The sequence below is a fragment of the Meleagris gallopavo genome, chromosome 10 (genome assembly GCF_905368555.1).
Source record: "Meleagris gallopavo chromosome 10, MGAL_WU_HG_1.1, whole genome shotgun sequence".
In the NCBI taxonomy this organism is placed as follows: domain Eukaryota; kingdom Metazoa; phylum Chordata; class Aves; order Galliformes; family Phasianidae; genus Meleagris; species Meleagris gallopavo.
In genome coordinates this window covers 1,424,608-1,441,331 of record NC_139413.1, presented here as the reverse complement: position 1 = coordinate 1,441,331, position 16,724 = coordinate 1,424,608, and the positions used below count along the sequence as shown (strand labels likewise).

At 37.4% G+C, this 16,724-nt stretch overlaps 1 long non-coding RNA gene across 1 annotated transcript; it reads left to right on the top strand.

The window, feature by feature from the left end:
• The first annotated feature begins 863 nt into the window (after positions 1-863).
• On the top strand, positions 864-7,991 carry LOC146543674 (uncharacterized). Its single transcript, XR_014885236.1, has 2 exons — positions 864-1,368; positions 4,440-7,991. It is a non-coding gene; the product is annotated as an uncharacterized LOC146543674 (long non-coding RNA).
• The last annotated feature ends 8,733 nt before the right edge of the window (positions 7,992-16,724 follow it).

Here is a 16,724-nt window from a genome sequence, read left to right as displayed (position 1 = left end):
GATTTATATGAAGAGTCTTCACAAAATGTCAACACATTTTCTGTTAAGCGATACAAAAGGGAAAAGTATTTTAAATGGTGCTTAAAATTTGTAGCTTAACCCAGAGTTGATGTTAAGGACTGAGTCAGTGCAAGACTCCATGACTTTCTTTCTTTAGTGTTTATACTATTACTCTGTAATAATAATTTATTACAGATAGGAATCCAGATTGCTATTGAATATAATTAATTGGAATAACAACAGGTTATATTATTATAAGACATATATTTTTCTACTTACTCACTTATTCCTGAGCTACAAGATTGTTTTTGATTGAATGCTGTTTTGTTTGATAAAAGCTACCGGGAACAAGGGGAAGAAAATTTATTGTACAAATAAAACCAAATTCAGGTCACTGTCTCCTTCATCTCTGGCATCTGTTCAGAATGGGATAAAAAAAACATAATTCAGTTTGGCACAGAGTTTTACTGTTCTTATGAACTAAAACTCCCTCAAATTTTCATTAGAATGATACATTTCACCTTTTCTTTGGCCCCCTGCCCTTTACCCTTTCACACTTGACTGCTTTCAAAAGCTATGCCTCTTTAAGTGATATTAGAAACTCTATCCCAGGGACACTGCTTAATAAAACCACTCCATCACAAGGTAATAGAGAAAACACGACATCCAGTGAAAAGTTTCCTGGGCAGAGAACACTCGTGCTATTCATGAAAAATTAGAAACAGAGATTAAAATGTCACTGGTATTGGTAGTATCTGGGCTGCTCCGAAAGTAATGCCTCCTACTTCATCACGTTGGCCCACGACGTCAGAGGAGAGCGTTGGTGGTGCGGCAGTTGAACCTTCCCACCAGCCATCGAGGAATGTTTATGGAGACCACACAGCACACGTGAGCACAGTGAGGTGGTGGATGGTGTGTTTCAGCAGCGGCAACAGTGACGATACGGATCGCCGAGGTTCGCTGCTTCGGAGCTGCTCCAGCCAGAAGCGCAGCGACTGACCGCGAGGTACAGCGCGGTGTCGGTCGGCTCCCTCGCGCAGGGACTCCCGAGAGAGCAGAGCGGCCGGGCAGCTTTCGGCCGGGCAGTTCTCGCGAGAGCGGCTGGCGCGGCGGGGCCGTTGCCAGGGCAACAATTCTGCATCCACACCCCCTCGCCTAGAAAAAGCCTCAGGGATGGAGAGAAGGAGTCGGTTGTGAGGATCACCTGGGCTGATTTTCGAGGAGAAACAGTAAGCCACTGCTACACGGGACTCCCCAGCAAGGACGGTTGTTTTCGCTCTCGGGAGAGTGAGAAGCGCACAGGCTCCTGCTAACGACCCGGCAACGAGGGCAGAGCCAGCACTACCGGCAGCAGGGCGGGCTGATCAGGCACGTCTCAGTAAGGCTATCTAGTAGTGTTAGTGTGCCTGCTGGGTGGCAATGGCTGCACCTCGGCGGAAGGCTAATGCCACAAAATGGGGCACGGGGTCAGGGACATTTCTAGGAAACTTCCTGGACTGATTCGCCCTTCTGATTATTACCCCGTATTGATAGTCTAGGCTGGCAGTGACGAAGTTGCTGAGAAAAGCCTCAGTGCTATCAAGAAAGATTTCAGGGGACTGCGGTGAGTGGTCGATGGAGTAGGCGTGCAGGTGGTCTTGGAGGAAGAGAAGGCTGAGATACTGAATGAGTTCTTTGCCTCAGTCTTCACTGGCAGCCAGGATTCCAGTACTTCTCAGGTCCCTGAGCCCTACATCCCTAAACCTCTAGATGGAGACCAGGACAGTAAATCCCCCCCCATTGTGAGGGTGGAGCAAATCTGAGACCACCTCATGAGACTGAATGTGTACAAGTCTGTGGGGCCAGATAGCGGCATCCCAGGGTTCTGAAGGAGCTGGCCGAGGTGGTTGCCGAGCTGCTCTCCATTATATTCAAAAAGTCATGGCTGTCATGTGAGGTCCCAGATGACTGGAGAAAGGGTCACGTCACTCCCACTTACAAGAAAGGGAGCAAGGAGGACCCTGGGAACTATAGGCCAGTGAGTCTCACCTCTGTGTCTGGGAAGATCATGGAACAGATCCTCCTGGATGACGTGCTTGATCACATGAGGAATGAACGTGTGATCTGAGACAGCCAGCACGGCTTCACCAGAGGAAGGTCATGCTTGACCAATCTGGTGGCCTTCTATGATGGAGAGACGGCATTGGTGGACAAGGGGAAGGCGACTGATGTCATTTACCTGGACTTGAGCAAGGCCTTTGACATGGTCCTCCACCACATCCTTATCTCCAAATTGGAGAGATGTGGATTTGATGGGTGGACCACTCAATGGATAAGAAATTATCCCTGGACGTGTTCAAGGCCACGTTGGATGGGGCCCTGGGCAGCCTGGGCTGGTATTAAATGTGGAGATTAGTGGCCCTGCATGTGGCGGGGGGTTGGAGATTCAGGATTCTGGAGGGCCCTTCCAACCCTGGCCATTCTGTGATTCTGTGACAATGCACCATCTTTGCTGTTATAGATTTGTATGAGCATGGCATGCATGTGCTTGTTCATCACTGGTGAGAATGCACAGCTAATGGTGGTGACTGTGTTGAAAAATAAGGTTTTGGAGCTGAGAACGTGCTCTATCAAATAGAGTTATTGTGCTTCATCTGTCTGTTGTAACTTCCATGGAAATAAATAGGAAGCATTACTTTCAGTGTGACTTACATATTGAAACAAAAACTTCACAAGACTCACTTCGGACCTTGGATTAAACAGGTGCCCTTACTAATACTGAAAAGGTTATTAAACAAGAAGGACACTCTGTACAGAATTTGCAGAGTCAGCTAGATTTTAAATTTAAATATTAAATTTGGCAATTCTAAGAACAAAATTGTGTTCTGTTCAGTGCATTACTAACTACTACTCATAACATCTCCAGAATTGTAATCTCTGATATAATTTTTACATGGTGTATTTCTTTCATTTTTCATTACAATTCAACTATCATCTTCTTATGTGCATTTACTTAGACCTAATTTATCTTTGACGGTTTTCTCACCTTTATGTGTTGAAAACCATTACAGAAGATACAATTAGCATGTGCATTTAGGAGATTACTCACTGGTGTTAATGCTAAGGCAGTGTGTACTACTTCAGATACAACTTCATAAAAACGGTACCTGTAAAAAGCCCAATGTCTCTCTTGCTATACTTTTGAGGAGACAGCTGAGATGTCAGACGATGGTTGTGATAATGACGATGAATAGAAGATAAAAATAGGTAAGCCTTCTTTTTTCATCAGTTGGTTGCAAGTTGCTCTAGGATTTTCTCAGCAGCATCTGACATCTGCTGTGTCCCACACAGCTTAGATAATTCTTTTTGAAGTGTGTGGAATGTCAGTTTGCTCAGAAAAGAAAAATAAATCAAATTCTATGAGCTGTTGAAAACTGTTCCTTGTCTTTAAATTTCAGTCTAAGGTTATTTCTTGTTTTGCATAGTCAATAGCTTTCTGAAGTTCTTTGTAATGGACATTTGAATACACAACCATCCTCTGTACAACTTTTATTACAGTAGAATTTATGTGAGACAAATTTTTCGTTGCCATTCTTTGCAAGGATAGTTAGATGCCATCCTTTCATTCATTTTTTTTCTTTTTTCCTTCCCCCCCCCAAGAAAATCCACTATTTTAAAGTAAAGGAAATCTAATACGTACACATTGAGTTGGCACTTCTAAAATTCTAAAACTTTGCAATATGATTCGACCTCTTTACTGTGCTAAATCAAGATTTCAGGAATACTGAGTGTAGCCTTGTCTGTGGGGCTCAAGAATAAAAGTCTCGTGGGGAAGGCAACCTTCCTATGCACAAGACTTATAGGCACTCTATTAGGGATACCAGATGGTATATCTGTGGCTTTTCTCATAATTCCTGCTTTGTATGCCTGCTAAACAAATGTACTTAAACTGTCTTTTTTTCAACTTACTCATATTACTGTTATCTTCCAACACTCATGTCACTACCAATATTGCACATATGGTATGGTATTCTGTCTGTTCAACCTCATATGACAAAAAAGAAAATTCTATACTTTCACTGCTTCATGAAAGGATGTGTGGACACCTGGATAGTAGGGAAATATGACTGAAGAGATCTGCTACTTAAGGGATTTGTGAGTTGTATCTGTTCTTCCATTTGCATCAGAAATATCTCTTTCTTGAACCAATGGGTGCTTCTAGTTCTAGTTTCATTTGGTGATTAAACATTTCTAGATTTCTTTCCACTTTTTGGAGTGTCATGAATCAAAAGTTCACTTGTAGTCAAAGTTACTCTTTCATTTGTTCATTCCCTCCTGCTTTATTTCTGAATTTGTGTTTTGGTATTAGCATTTTCTGAAAGTGTTTTTGGAAAAGATTTATCAAAAGATATGTCTGAGCATACTAAGCCTTGTATATTTATTTACTTATTTTTTTCCAGCAAACACATCAATTTCATCTGGACAAGAAAGAAGCTGTAAAAATCAGTGTGCAGAACTTTTGGACGTGATGAAGATCACATCAGTGAATATCATAGCTGCCTTTGCTATAAACTACATGTGTCCATATTTGCCTTCTGAGTAGAAAAATATATTTCATTTTCTTCCTTTGTAGATTGGAGCTATTCAACTGTGAAAACACCAAGGTAAAAATGATTAAGCTGTATTGTTATAGTTAATCAGATCCAGAGAGCAGAATGATGCTACGTGATCTTGCCCTCTTTGAGAGAGAATAGGAGCTCACAAGGAGGTTAACACAAACAGGAGGACAATATCTTTCCAGACACTCATGTAAAAGCAAAGTAAAAATGCCCAATCCTGTTCTTATGGTTTGATTTTTCAGGGACTACTCCTTTTGCAGGTGTCTCTGACACGTGATTATAAGGTTCCTTGATCTCTCCCTCACCTGTTCCTCTACTGTCCTACTACTCAACAGTTGGTTTGGCTGAAAGTTCACTATCTAATAACTCACACACAGGCAAAGACATAAAACAGAATAGGCTTGCATAGAAAAAAAGCTAGTCATAGGAGTTTAATAACAAAACAAGACACGTCAATAACTGGTTCCAGGCCAGATAAGCATATTGAGGAATATTTTACCAACTGATTCCTTTTGTCACACTTTCTCTCCATTTCCTGTAACTGTTCCTGAAATCACCTGATTTGCTTTCTTTCCCACCGAGTCCCCTAGACATCTCATAACAACTTATGCATAGGACTCAAGTTTTTCTTTTCAAGTTCTACCTCAGGCATTTTATAGAAGGCCTTACGTCTCTTTATGCAATAATTTCCAATAGTATATCACTCCTGAAAAAGATTTTTTTTTTTCTGTTTAATAACATTTAAATGTTTAATAGCAGTGACTGTTGTGGTTTAACACGGCAGGTGTCTGAGCACCACACAGTCATTCCCTCACTTTTCCCCTTCCCAGTGGGGGGAGAGAATAGGAAAAAAGTAGAACTCGTGGGTTAAGATAAAACTATTTACTGAGATAGAGAAAAGGATAATAGTCTTTACTATATATTATATGCATATGTATTTTTATGAATGTATGTAACAAGTGATACACAAGCAATTGCTCACTTCCCCCTGACTGATGCCCAGCTTGCCCCCAGCAGATGTACTATCACCTTCATAACTCTTTCCATATGATGTTATATGGCATGGAATATCCCTTTGGCCAGTGTAAGTCAGCTGTCCTTGCTCTGTTCCCTCCCAGCTCCTTGGACCCTTTGCTGCAAATGGCCTTAGCTCTGTGCAGCACTGCTTAGCAGCAGCTATAAACATTGGTGCATTATCAGCATTGTTTTTCTTCTAGACTGAAAATACAGCATCATATCAGGCACTCTGAAGGAAAAAAAAACTTCCATCCCAGTGTGTAATCAACAAATACACAGAATGGTCTGGCTAGTATTTACAGAGCATATAGCTAGAAAGATTATCAGATTATCAGAAATAAATGGAAAAGCTTACCCATGTCCTGGGCTCACAGAAAAAACTCCAAGAGGAGCAATCTCCAAAAGAGATTCCTACTCAGTGGCAGTCAACACTTAAATGGGGTCTAGGAGAGGTGCAGCCAGGCTCCACCCCATCGGTCATACAGTTGAATTGCCTTTACCTGTGCTCCTGCAGCTGACTCAGTGCTTGCATCAGGTGACCAATCAGAGGTTCAGGCTGTGATTCAATAGTTCCCATACACCCAGCTAAAACAGTGACAAAGGCTCAATCATTCACCCTCGATCATCTTTGGAGAATCTGATGCAAATGAGCTGGGCAGTCCTAGTTCCTTACCTCATCACTGTTAACTTGGGCGATTAATGACTGTTTATTAGCCAGGTACATTTACACAATAATAAGCTGCAGTATTTAGAAAATTGGTACTTTGCTGTCATAATTGGTTGTAATAGAAAGCAAAAGAAAGAATAAGAAGAAAACCAACAACTCTCGAGTCAATGCTATATATAATTTCAAATACATTTTCTCAGACTCACGTATATTTTTATCCTGACTTTACTACTTCTGTTGCTAACTGAATTACATAGAAAGGCATGCTGTAAGGTATCTCTATCATGGCTGTGGTTTAGCTAGTCTGACTCAAAAGAATATATATGTGTAAGCTCTAAACAATTTCAGAAGTTCATGTTTCCACTGGTCCTATAATGTGAGTCACCAAACAGTCTTGCATAACTTATTTTCACTTCTTGTCCTCAAAATAATGAACCTAGGTCTGTGAGAAGGGACATGGAATTCCAAACTTTCATTTTAGAAGAATTTCACATGCAGTAATGTTTAAGTTCTGTGTAGGTCTTGTTATGATGATGAATTATCACTCATTTATCAATTGCCAGCATTAATTTTCTTAAAGCTTCATGAAACATAAATAGGAAAAAGTTTTCCTGGGTGATTTGAAAGAAACAATTCCTAAGAAAGAATGCTTCTAAGATAAATAACTACCAATAACTCCTTTGCCATATCAAGGAAAATATGCATGAGCAAATATCAGAATATAGGTAAGATAGAATCAGAATTCTCTGGGTTGGAAAAGACCTCCAGGATCACCAAGCCCAAGTGCCAACCTGATCTACTATGTTCCATCACTAAGCCATGTCCGTTAGTGTTATGTCCACACATCTGTCAAGTATCTCCAGGGGTGGATATGATACTGCTCCAATTCCCATGGTAATTTTTCCCATTTCAATTCTCTCTATGAAGAAATTCTTCCTAATATCCAATCTAAACTTATCATGGTGCAACTTGTGAACACAAGTGTAAATGACAGTGGTTAATATAAAAAAAAGTGCAAATGCAGTATAGTGATATTATCCAAGCCTTCTTTTCACTCTTCCTATACTCTAACTGGTAGCAGAGGAAAGTCCAGCATGCACTGTCATATTTGTTCTGCAGTGTATAATTCTTATTTAAAAATGTATACTATAAGTTTCCAGAGGATTTTGACTGATTTCCTTCCTTTTATCTGTATACTCTTTGTTTATGTAGCTTTTGTTAGTTTATATGCTATGACAGTAAAAAGCATTCTACTTTTCTGTTCCATTCCATAGTTCAGATTTGGCAGCTCCAGATGAAATTTACTTGCCAAGACTCCTCTCTTCCAAAAATTAATTGTTGCAGAAAGTTGGCTGGTACCATTGACTTTTTTTTGCCCTGCGTGTAAGATCTAATTGTTTAGTTCCTACAAAAGTTGACATAATTAATCAGTAATGATTTTCTCTTTTCTCTTTGAGAGAGGGAGTACGCTGCAATTTGACTTCAGAGAAAAGTTGATAGGGCTAGCCCTGTAAAACGAAGAATGAATCTATTACTTTTTAAATTTGAAGCTGCTTCTCATTTGTGTCTATAATGAACCATCTCATTGCTCTAATGGTATTGTAAAGAGGCCATTAATAAATGGTTACTTTAATCAGGACATGACTGGCCATTCACCTTGAGTGTATGTCCAACTTACATAAGCAGGTGACATCTCAATAAAAAAAGAATTATAACTTCTGTGGAAAGCTGTTGATACTGCTAGATCTTCACACAAACATGCTCATGTGGATGTTGTCTCTCCATTCTGCTCTTCCATGTTGAAAGCTCCCCATCCCAGTTCCACCTTCTTCTGCCTCCTCCTCATGAACTGTGCAGGGATTGGACCCCAGTGGTGGAGTTAGCTCTGCTCTGACAGAGGGCAGCTTCTGGGATCTGCTCACAAATGGCATCCTCACAGGATCTCTGATAACCAAGCCCTGCTACATAGTTATTTCATAACTATGATTTTACTTGCTGTTTTTCCTATATCTCTTCTGTTACTTGAAACAAAGAGATTAAAAAAAAAGCAAATTAAAAATATTTAGAATCACTGTTAAATATTGTGCATTTATACAAAAATAAAAAGCCACCATCTGTGAGAAAAAGCTTTTAATATTTTATTTGTATTAGTTTAAAAATATACAAAGATGAACTAAACAAAAAGGTTAAAACTTGTCTTTACTACATTCTAAGTGCTATTATAGTTACTTTTTTTTTAATAATTCATCATGAATGTCTAATGAATGCATTGAATGTTGTAAAGAATCAGTTTGATTAATTAAATTTTAAAAAGGAAGCCACCAAAAGAGCAACAAGAGGGGAAAGCAACACCCATCTGCACCAAAAATATGGCTTGTTGTCATTTGGCAATTCTGAATTCATTAGTGTTTTTTCCTTTTTAAATTTTCTGCTAATGTTTATTTGCCTCTTTAAAAATAACATGAAAACACAGCAAATACAGCTATATCACTGTGAGCACTACCGTAAGCTCAGTATTCACAAACATTTATTTTGTATTTATCACTTGGCTGTAGTAAAAAGATGAAATCTGAAGATTCGTATGTTCAAAATTACTTCAATTTTACAATGATTTTTCATAGAAAAGCCAACAAGCACTATCCAATATTTGCTACAGTCTTAACATTACCAGGAAGAAAAACAAGTGCAACATCACACATAATGGGAAAGATGAGAATACCATGTATTACCTAAAGTACACAGTCTGCTGAGTATTCTCAACAATGTGATATTACTCTCTCTTCATTAGAGAGTATTATATTCATTAGAGAATATAAAGACTACAAAACCATATAAAGATATGCAATGTTAAGTACATGTAACTACAGCTGGTATAAATGACACACATTCAGTTTAAAACACAGTGAAGATGTGTATGTACAGATGTAAATATTTAAATTGAAAAGGTACTTTTTTCTTGTGTAAGTCACTATATAGGCATTCCTCCTGTTTTGAAAGTCTAGTTTCTGCAGATTTGCCTCATGTTCAAATTAGAACATGATTTGCCATCATGTTCAAGATATCATGCAGCAGACTACAGTTATGAAAGGCACTGTGGACTAAAGTGGACTAGAAATGAACGAAACCGAAAGCTATTAATTTAAACAAGCAGAGAATTGGGATTAGTGGGGAATAAATGTTGCACTTGGACCTTTGTGAAGGATCCCTGGAAAGAGCTCGAATGATGAAAGCCAGCCAGCCAGGCTGTGAATGTAAGGATACATTCATAGGCACGATGGAAGAAAAGGCATATACAAAAACTGGGACACTGGAAACTAGATTAGGTTAGCTTAAAAGAATTAATGGCTGAGTTAGGATAAAGAAGTCAGCACAAGAAGGACAAGGGGTAAAGATCTGTTAGGAGGCAGAGGCAACTGGCTGCGCTAATCTGTCACAACAGAAACCATTTAGAGTACAGCAGAACTTCAGTATAGCAGACGACATTCGTCTTCTATTATAACAGACGGGCATATTTGTTGCTTACATCTCTGCCTCTATGATTGTTGGAAACTAATTTGTTTTCATTGTGTATAAATTAAAATCAAAGAGCTGAAATTATGTGAAAATAGATGAGAGAAGGTGGTGCTACTCTTTGTATTAACTAGACATGGAATTTAAAAAGTGCTACTGAGGCATCTGAGAAACAACAGAGCAGAGCAGTTGTTATATACTGGAACATCTGTTTCATATCTAAATACAGTTTTGTAGTGACTTTTTTTTTTTTTTTTTTTAATCAGGAGAGTGTAATGTAATCATATCTCCTTGTTTTTTTGGGGCAGTCTTGAAGCTGTCATGAACTGCCTACATTGATTTTCTTCTACCCTGCCTGTGAAGACAAATACAGAAAGTAATTTTTGCTCCTATCTCTCACACTTTAGACAGGCTTGCTAGCCCTTGTATTAGATAGCCAAAAGCTGAGTAGCCAAATAGTGGCAACATCTCCAGCCCTACTTCCATTTAATAATACATCTAGGCCTTTTTAATCTAATTTCATCTTTCCTTCACTTCTCAAGAAAAATCAAACGTGGAGTGACCTTGTAACACTTAGAAATACTTAGCAAAATAAGCTGCCTGTAGTCTTTAGGCTATGTAAGGTCAGAAGGGGCTTATTCTGCTGCAGTTCAGGTTATCAAATTCTTATACCAATTCAGGAGACATTTTAATATTTCTTGGAAAAAAATATAGTCCAAAAGTGCATACTGGTTCCTTTTTAAGCAGACATAAGCCAATACTAATGTTTTTTATTGATTTCCCACAAAAGGAAAGAAAAAGGAAGGAAGGAAGGGAGGGAGAGAGGAAAGAAAAGAAAAGAGGAAAGAAAAGGAAGGAAGGAAGGAAGGAAGGAAGGAAGGAAGGAAGGAAGGAAGGAAGGAAGGAAGGAAGGAAGGAAGGAAGGAAGATGTTGAGGTGAACAATAGCTCTTTTTGAGAAGTATAGAGAAATTTTGCACAAGATTCTGCTTTTCTGACATTTTACTTTTAGAATCACATTCATTTTACATTTAGAATCACTGACATTTTACTTTTAGACATCTTACTTTTAGAATTAGGGAGCACTCAACAGACAGAAACTTAAAATTTTCTTACAGATAGATTTATTGCTTGCAGTAATATGGCATTTCTTTAAAACAACAGCTTTGGAAAGCTAAGACCTGCTCTATCCTCAGTACCAACAAAAAAAGTCACTGTCATGACAGCACCTGCAGATGATGGAAAAAAATCAGGAAATAAGTGCTGTTTCCGTGACTAAAATATAATGAATAATTGAGCATTTGTGTTTTAACTTGGGCTTTAGTTGCCTGACAGGATATGTGGAAAATAGCTGTTCACATGAAGCTGAAACCATCTGCTCAGTCCAGAAAAGCCATCAAATATTTCTGAAGTACTGAATCACTGTAAGCCACCATCCTACAGCAGGTGAATCAAAACAATATCTTATTCAATATTTTCATTTAAAATATCATTTTGCTGAATTTAGGAAACAGATTGCACATATATAATTTATTAATTAAAAATGTTCACGTAGAGAATATGCTTAAAACTTGGGCAATAATGACTGTAAAAGAGTTGGAAGTAAACATCTGCCGTTACTGAATTTCAGGTTATTTGTAATTATCCCCTTTGGAATTTATTAGCCTTGTGTAGGCAAAATAAACACTCTAATTTAGAGGAGATAATAGAAGGTCTTCCCCTGCTGCCAGTAAAGGCTCAACAATCCCTGTCTAAGCAGTTTAGGAAAGATTGGGTTTTCAATTCCCCAAAGCCAAATCAAAGCACAATCAGTGTCGTCGTTCCAATTTCCAACCTTTTAAGTTACCCTTTCCAGCTTTCAAAATATAAATGCATCTGCAGCTAGAGCCTTTCAAATTCTGGAACTCTCTTCAGTCCAAGATGCTAAATTATTTCAGATCTCTCTATACAAAAACCTAATGCACAACTGAAAATACAAATTCTGTTTAGTTGACTAACTAGTTCCTCATGTAAAGAACTCATGTGTAAGGAACTTGTTCTTCATATAAAAGATTTTACTTATACTAGTTAATTCTTCATGGAGTACTAAAATAAGATATAATATCATAATTTTCACAAAAGTGCATACTTTTAAATGGAAAGGAGAACAAAACTTTCTAGCTCTTCATAGTTGTTATGCAGTTTAAAATATCTTAATAAAAGGTATTATCTTTTTTTAAGAAGTAAATTTCATAATTTTGAATGCCAATTTAGTCTTGTTCTGAGAACTAAGATAAAAACAAACAAACAAACAAACAAACAAAACAGGAAAAATCAGCTATGAACTAAGCAGGGTTTACAGAAATACCCAGCAAGTAGCTGAAGTTCCTTATAGCAGTCTCTTCAGACTTACATAATTTCTTTCAATTGTTAAAGACCTTGGGAAAGTAATTCTGTGCATGCAAATGAGAAAATGCAGAACTTTATTTGTCAGAATGCATTTATCTTTGTTTCCTATCTAATAATATGTTTGCTTGCTTTAAGCTCATTTGCATTTGAAACAACAGGTAGTAAAATAAATTTATAATATTTCATGTGAACTGTAAAATATTCTCTGGCAATTTATCCTGTGATGAATCTTTAAATCATCTAATAACTGTTTGGAAAAAAACTTTGACGGCCATTTCTCCCAACCTTTTCTTCTAGTAGGTCTAACCTGACCAGTCTAGTTCTGAAAATCTTTTAGGATAGATGTTCCACAACCATTCAGGTTCCAATACCTTCAAAGTTAAAATGTTTATACGTATAAGTGTAAATTATATTATTTAAATTATTTAAATTGTTATATTTAATTGTTTTCACACTACTCTCTTCTACCTTTCATCATATCAGTGTATCAGTAGGAAGAGTTTCACTTTATGCCCTTCTGATACTTATTACTGAAAATATTATTTTCATATTTGATTGAACTTCTCTAATAATAAATTCACTTTCTACCAGGGTATAGTTACAGGCCAGATTGAACACTTATGCACTGTAACAGAGAAAAAGTGAAAAGGCAAACAAAATAAATTTCAAAGCTTAAGAAATTAGATAAGTATTATTACAGAAAAATAAAAATAATAATTAAAAAAGCCTTTGAAAATGTAACGGCAATTGTATTTCCAACTTCTGTGATTATGAGAATATTTTTGAGTTTATGTAGGGAAAGAATATATTCCACTCCTCTGTTATGAAGTGAACAAATTTTCAGAATGAGTCTGGATTCTGTAGAATTGACAAATCTAGCAACGCAAGCCTAAATTTTGATTAATGTGAGTCTTGTAAACTTTTTGTGGTGAGAACTCTCCTGGAGGACTGTGTCCAGTTCTGGACCCCCAGAACAAGAGAGAAATGAAGAAATTGTAAAGTGTACAATGAAGGACAAAGAGAACTGAGGAACTAGAGAATCTCTGCTGTGAAGAAAGGCTGAGGTAGTTGGAACCGTACAGCTTTGGAGAAAAGAAATCTCCTGGGGTCTTATCAATGTCTGTAGTTACCTGATGGGACAGCTCAAATATATTAGAGCCAAGCTCTTTTCAGTCAAGCCGAGTGACAATGCAAGAGGCAAGGAGCAACAAATTGGAACACAGGAGGTTCTGTCTGAATGTCAGGAAGTACTTCCTTGATCTGAAGGTGACTGAGCAGTGGAATGGGTAGCCCAGAGATATGGTGTCTCATTTCTCAGAGATATTCAAAAGCCACCTGGACATCCACCTGAGCAACCTGCTCTGTTCAGTCCTGCTTGAGCATGGGGGTTGGAGCAGATGGCCTCCAGAGTCCCTTCCAACCTCAATCATTTTGTGGTTCGGTTTCAAAGAGTCCACTAGATGGGTATTTTTTGTATAATCTCATAAACATCTGTTACAAACTAGGGTTAATTTTATCACTAAAAATTCTAGACATGGCAACAGAATAGTTGCCATTACTACTAAGTTAATATAAATACAGATATAGTGGTTATCAAAGTGCTATTTAGATGCAGAATTCCTAAGAAAGGAAGAAAATTCATGAGTTACTGTAGAATTATGTGATAATTTTATGTACTTTAAATTTTCTTTTAATATGCAGTATAATCCATGAAGGCTCTTTTCTTCTTGTGATCTGTTGTAGTTCTTCAGACAAAACAAATGAGTTCAGCTAAGGATATGCGGTGTTTAACGCAACGACACTTATGCAAAATTTTATCTCAAGAGGAAAGAATAAAATCACATGTTATATAATACCCTGATTTGCAGCTCAGTAACTAGGACAGAAATCTTTCACGTGTCCACACCAAATTTGTTTTTCTGGGAAGCCAGAAAAAACTAATATCTTCTGTTTCACAGAGAGGGGATAATTAAATCTACACATTTGTTGTAATTTGTGACATCCTCCTTTACTTTGCAAAGTATTTAAAACGCTATGGAAAACTCTTCTGATTACTGTATTCTGATGACAAAATGCTGCAGACCAATTAGATAATTAATGATAATGAGAAATGAAAAGAAGTCAGCTGAAAGTGTTCATAAATCCCTGTGAGAGGAGGCCCAACCTAAATGTTTATATTGTCATGACTGTCGGAACTATTATATAGTCCCATTTCTAGGCTGAATTCTCAGTGGGTATAAATCACTGCAGCTCTCTTGATGGCTTGTGTGTCTTTTTTTTTTTTTTTAATGATCTTTTTTCCGAGGTTGGCTGATTGGTTTTGCTTTGTTTTGGTATTTTTTGTTAAAGAGTACATTATATAATGACTTACAGTCTTTTTCCTGCAACAATCCATCTCCAGGTGACACTTAGCTGGAGTTATTAAATGACATGTTTTGCTACAAGACCAGATTATTTTGTAATATCATGTTTTACATATATGCTTTAATAACAACTATTTATTAACATTTTCCCTTTACTATTTTCAACACCTTTTATCTAGCCAATCAGAACTGTGAATGTCTCTTTTTTTTCTTTTTAATGTGGAAATGATTTGTTGACTTTGCTGTTACATCAAAGGCAAACAACATGAAATTCCATGAGCTTAGTATGCAGGAGACAGTAATATTTCTTCTGTTAAAGCAGCAGTTCTGTCTTGGTAATAGCAGAAAGAAAGTTGTCTTGCAACCTGACCAGTCAAGCACTGAAGAAAAATAACTTGATACATTCTAAAAATCACTGTGCTTTCTCTCCAATTATATTTTAATGCCCTTTTTGACAAATTGCCAAGAAGGAAAGTTTGCAGAATTTGCTTTCATTGTCAGTGTGCCAAACAACAAGGAGCAGACTTCTGAATGGAGGGTGTATGGGAGAGAAGGGAGGTTGCTATGCAGTCTACAACAGTATTGATCTCATGGCAGAAATCAGATGTAAGTGGTGATGACTGCCTCATCCTTGCCTTTCTGAGGATCAGAAATCTGAACTCCTGGAAGGAGTTAACCAATTAGAAAAGCAATGATTATTACAGTGTTTTTGTTGTTGTTGTTGATTTTAAATAAAGAAAATATATAATTTGTCTGTAGAGAATTATTCTGGTTTCATTGTAAGAGATTCAGTCCAAAGCAATAGTTAGTGCACACATTTCTAAGTGCATACTTCGATAATTCTAATAAAAATAGCATCTAGGGTGGATGGTTTTGAAATATGTGGAATTTGCATTGATTTCTTGTATTTAATGTGTTGTGCCCTATGAGTTTATGGGCAAATCAGAGAAGAAAGAAAATGGGATGAGAAAAAATTGCATCAGACATGAAGCACATTCTCCTGTAACAGAGACTAAAGCTCTGGTTTATGAAACAGATAACAAGAAACCATCGTAAAAATGCCACTTAACCAGTTGGAAATTTCCTAGAAGTATCTCCTAAAGGGGTAACCTAGGTGAATGAATGCAAATATCTACTGTGAAGCAAACGTGTGGACTATGTAACTAACTGTGAGAAGCATGAAAGCAAATTCAACTATACTAAATTTTCATTCAGTATGCTTCATTTTTGGTGAAACTCCTTTATGCTAATAACAGCTTACTTACTTTTTCCTCTTTTGAACTTAGCACCACATAAAGCTATTGCACTGACTCCAATAGGATAAGAAACAAGTTGACAATTTAACAACAGATGACAGTTGAACAGCAATTAAAACACTTTAATGTCTGTGTATCTCTTCGGGTTTTTAAAGTGCTTTCAAATGCTGCAGCATCTAAATGTGAGATACACTTTATTATTAAAAATAAAAGTTTCAAGTATCAATCATGCGCCCCTAATATAATGTTAAAAATATATTGGTGTGGCTGGATAAAAGAGTTCATGATTTTGCACACTTGTTTTGGAAAGGGACTATGAAACAAAGAAGGAAAGCATGTGTTGTTCATTGAAGATCATTTTGTGTATGTGTATTACAAGAGTATTAAAAAATAAGAATCCAATTAGAGGTTTTCAATCTCCTTCAAGAATGGAAGTCTGGAAGACTAAAGGAATATCTGTGTCTTCTAGCTGATCATTTACGGTACCAGTAGAGCACAGTTCACTTGAAGTCAGCTTGACTTGTGTGAAAATGTTAAAGCGCTGTCCCCAGTACTCGAACATGCTTCTCTACCCCATGAGATAACAGCAGACAGAAAGGAACTGTGCACACAGAAGCCTTGGGGGTTATTTGCGAAAGGGCAAAGAAATTTATCAAAATTGAGAGAAAGTCCTCTGTACTTTCAGGAAAAGTGAAATCTTGCATGACAAATTGAGTCTGTTTTGAGCAATGTAATTGAACAGGGCTGCTCAAGTGGAAATAAGGCTGCTCAAAGGGCATATCATACAATGGGGAAGATTGACCTCTACATCCTTCCTGTGTTCAAGGTAAACATGCAAGCCTGCAGTTTAGAGTTGAATGAATTTGTAATTTTATTGAAGACATGATTAGACTGAGAAAATGTGGTCTTGCTGAATGAGGGAGAGC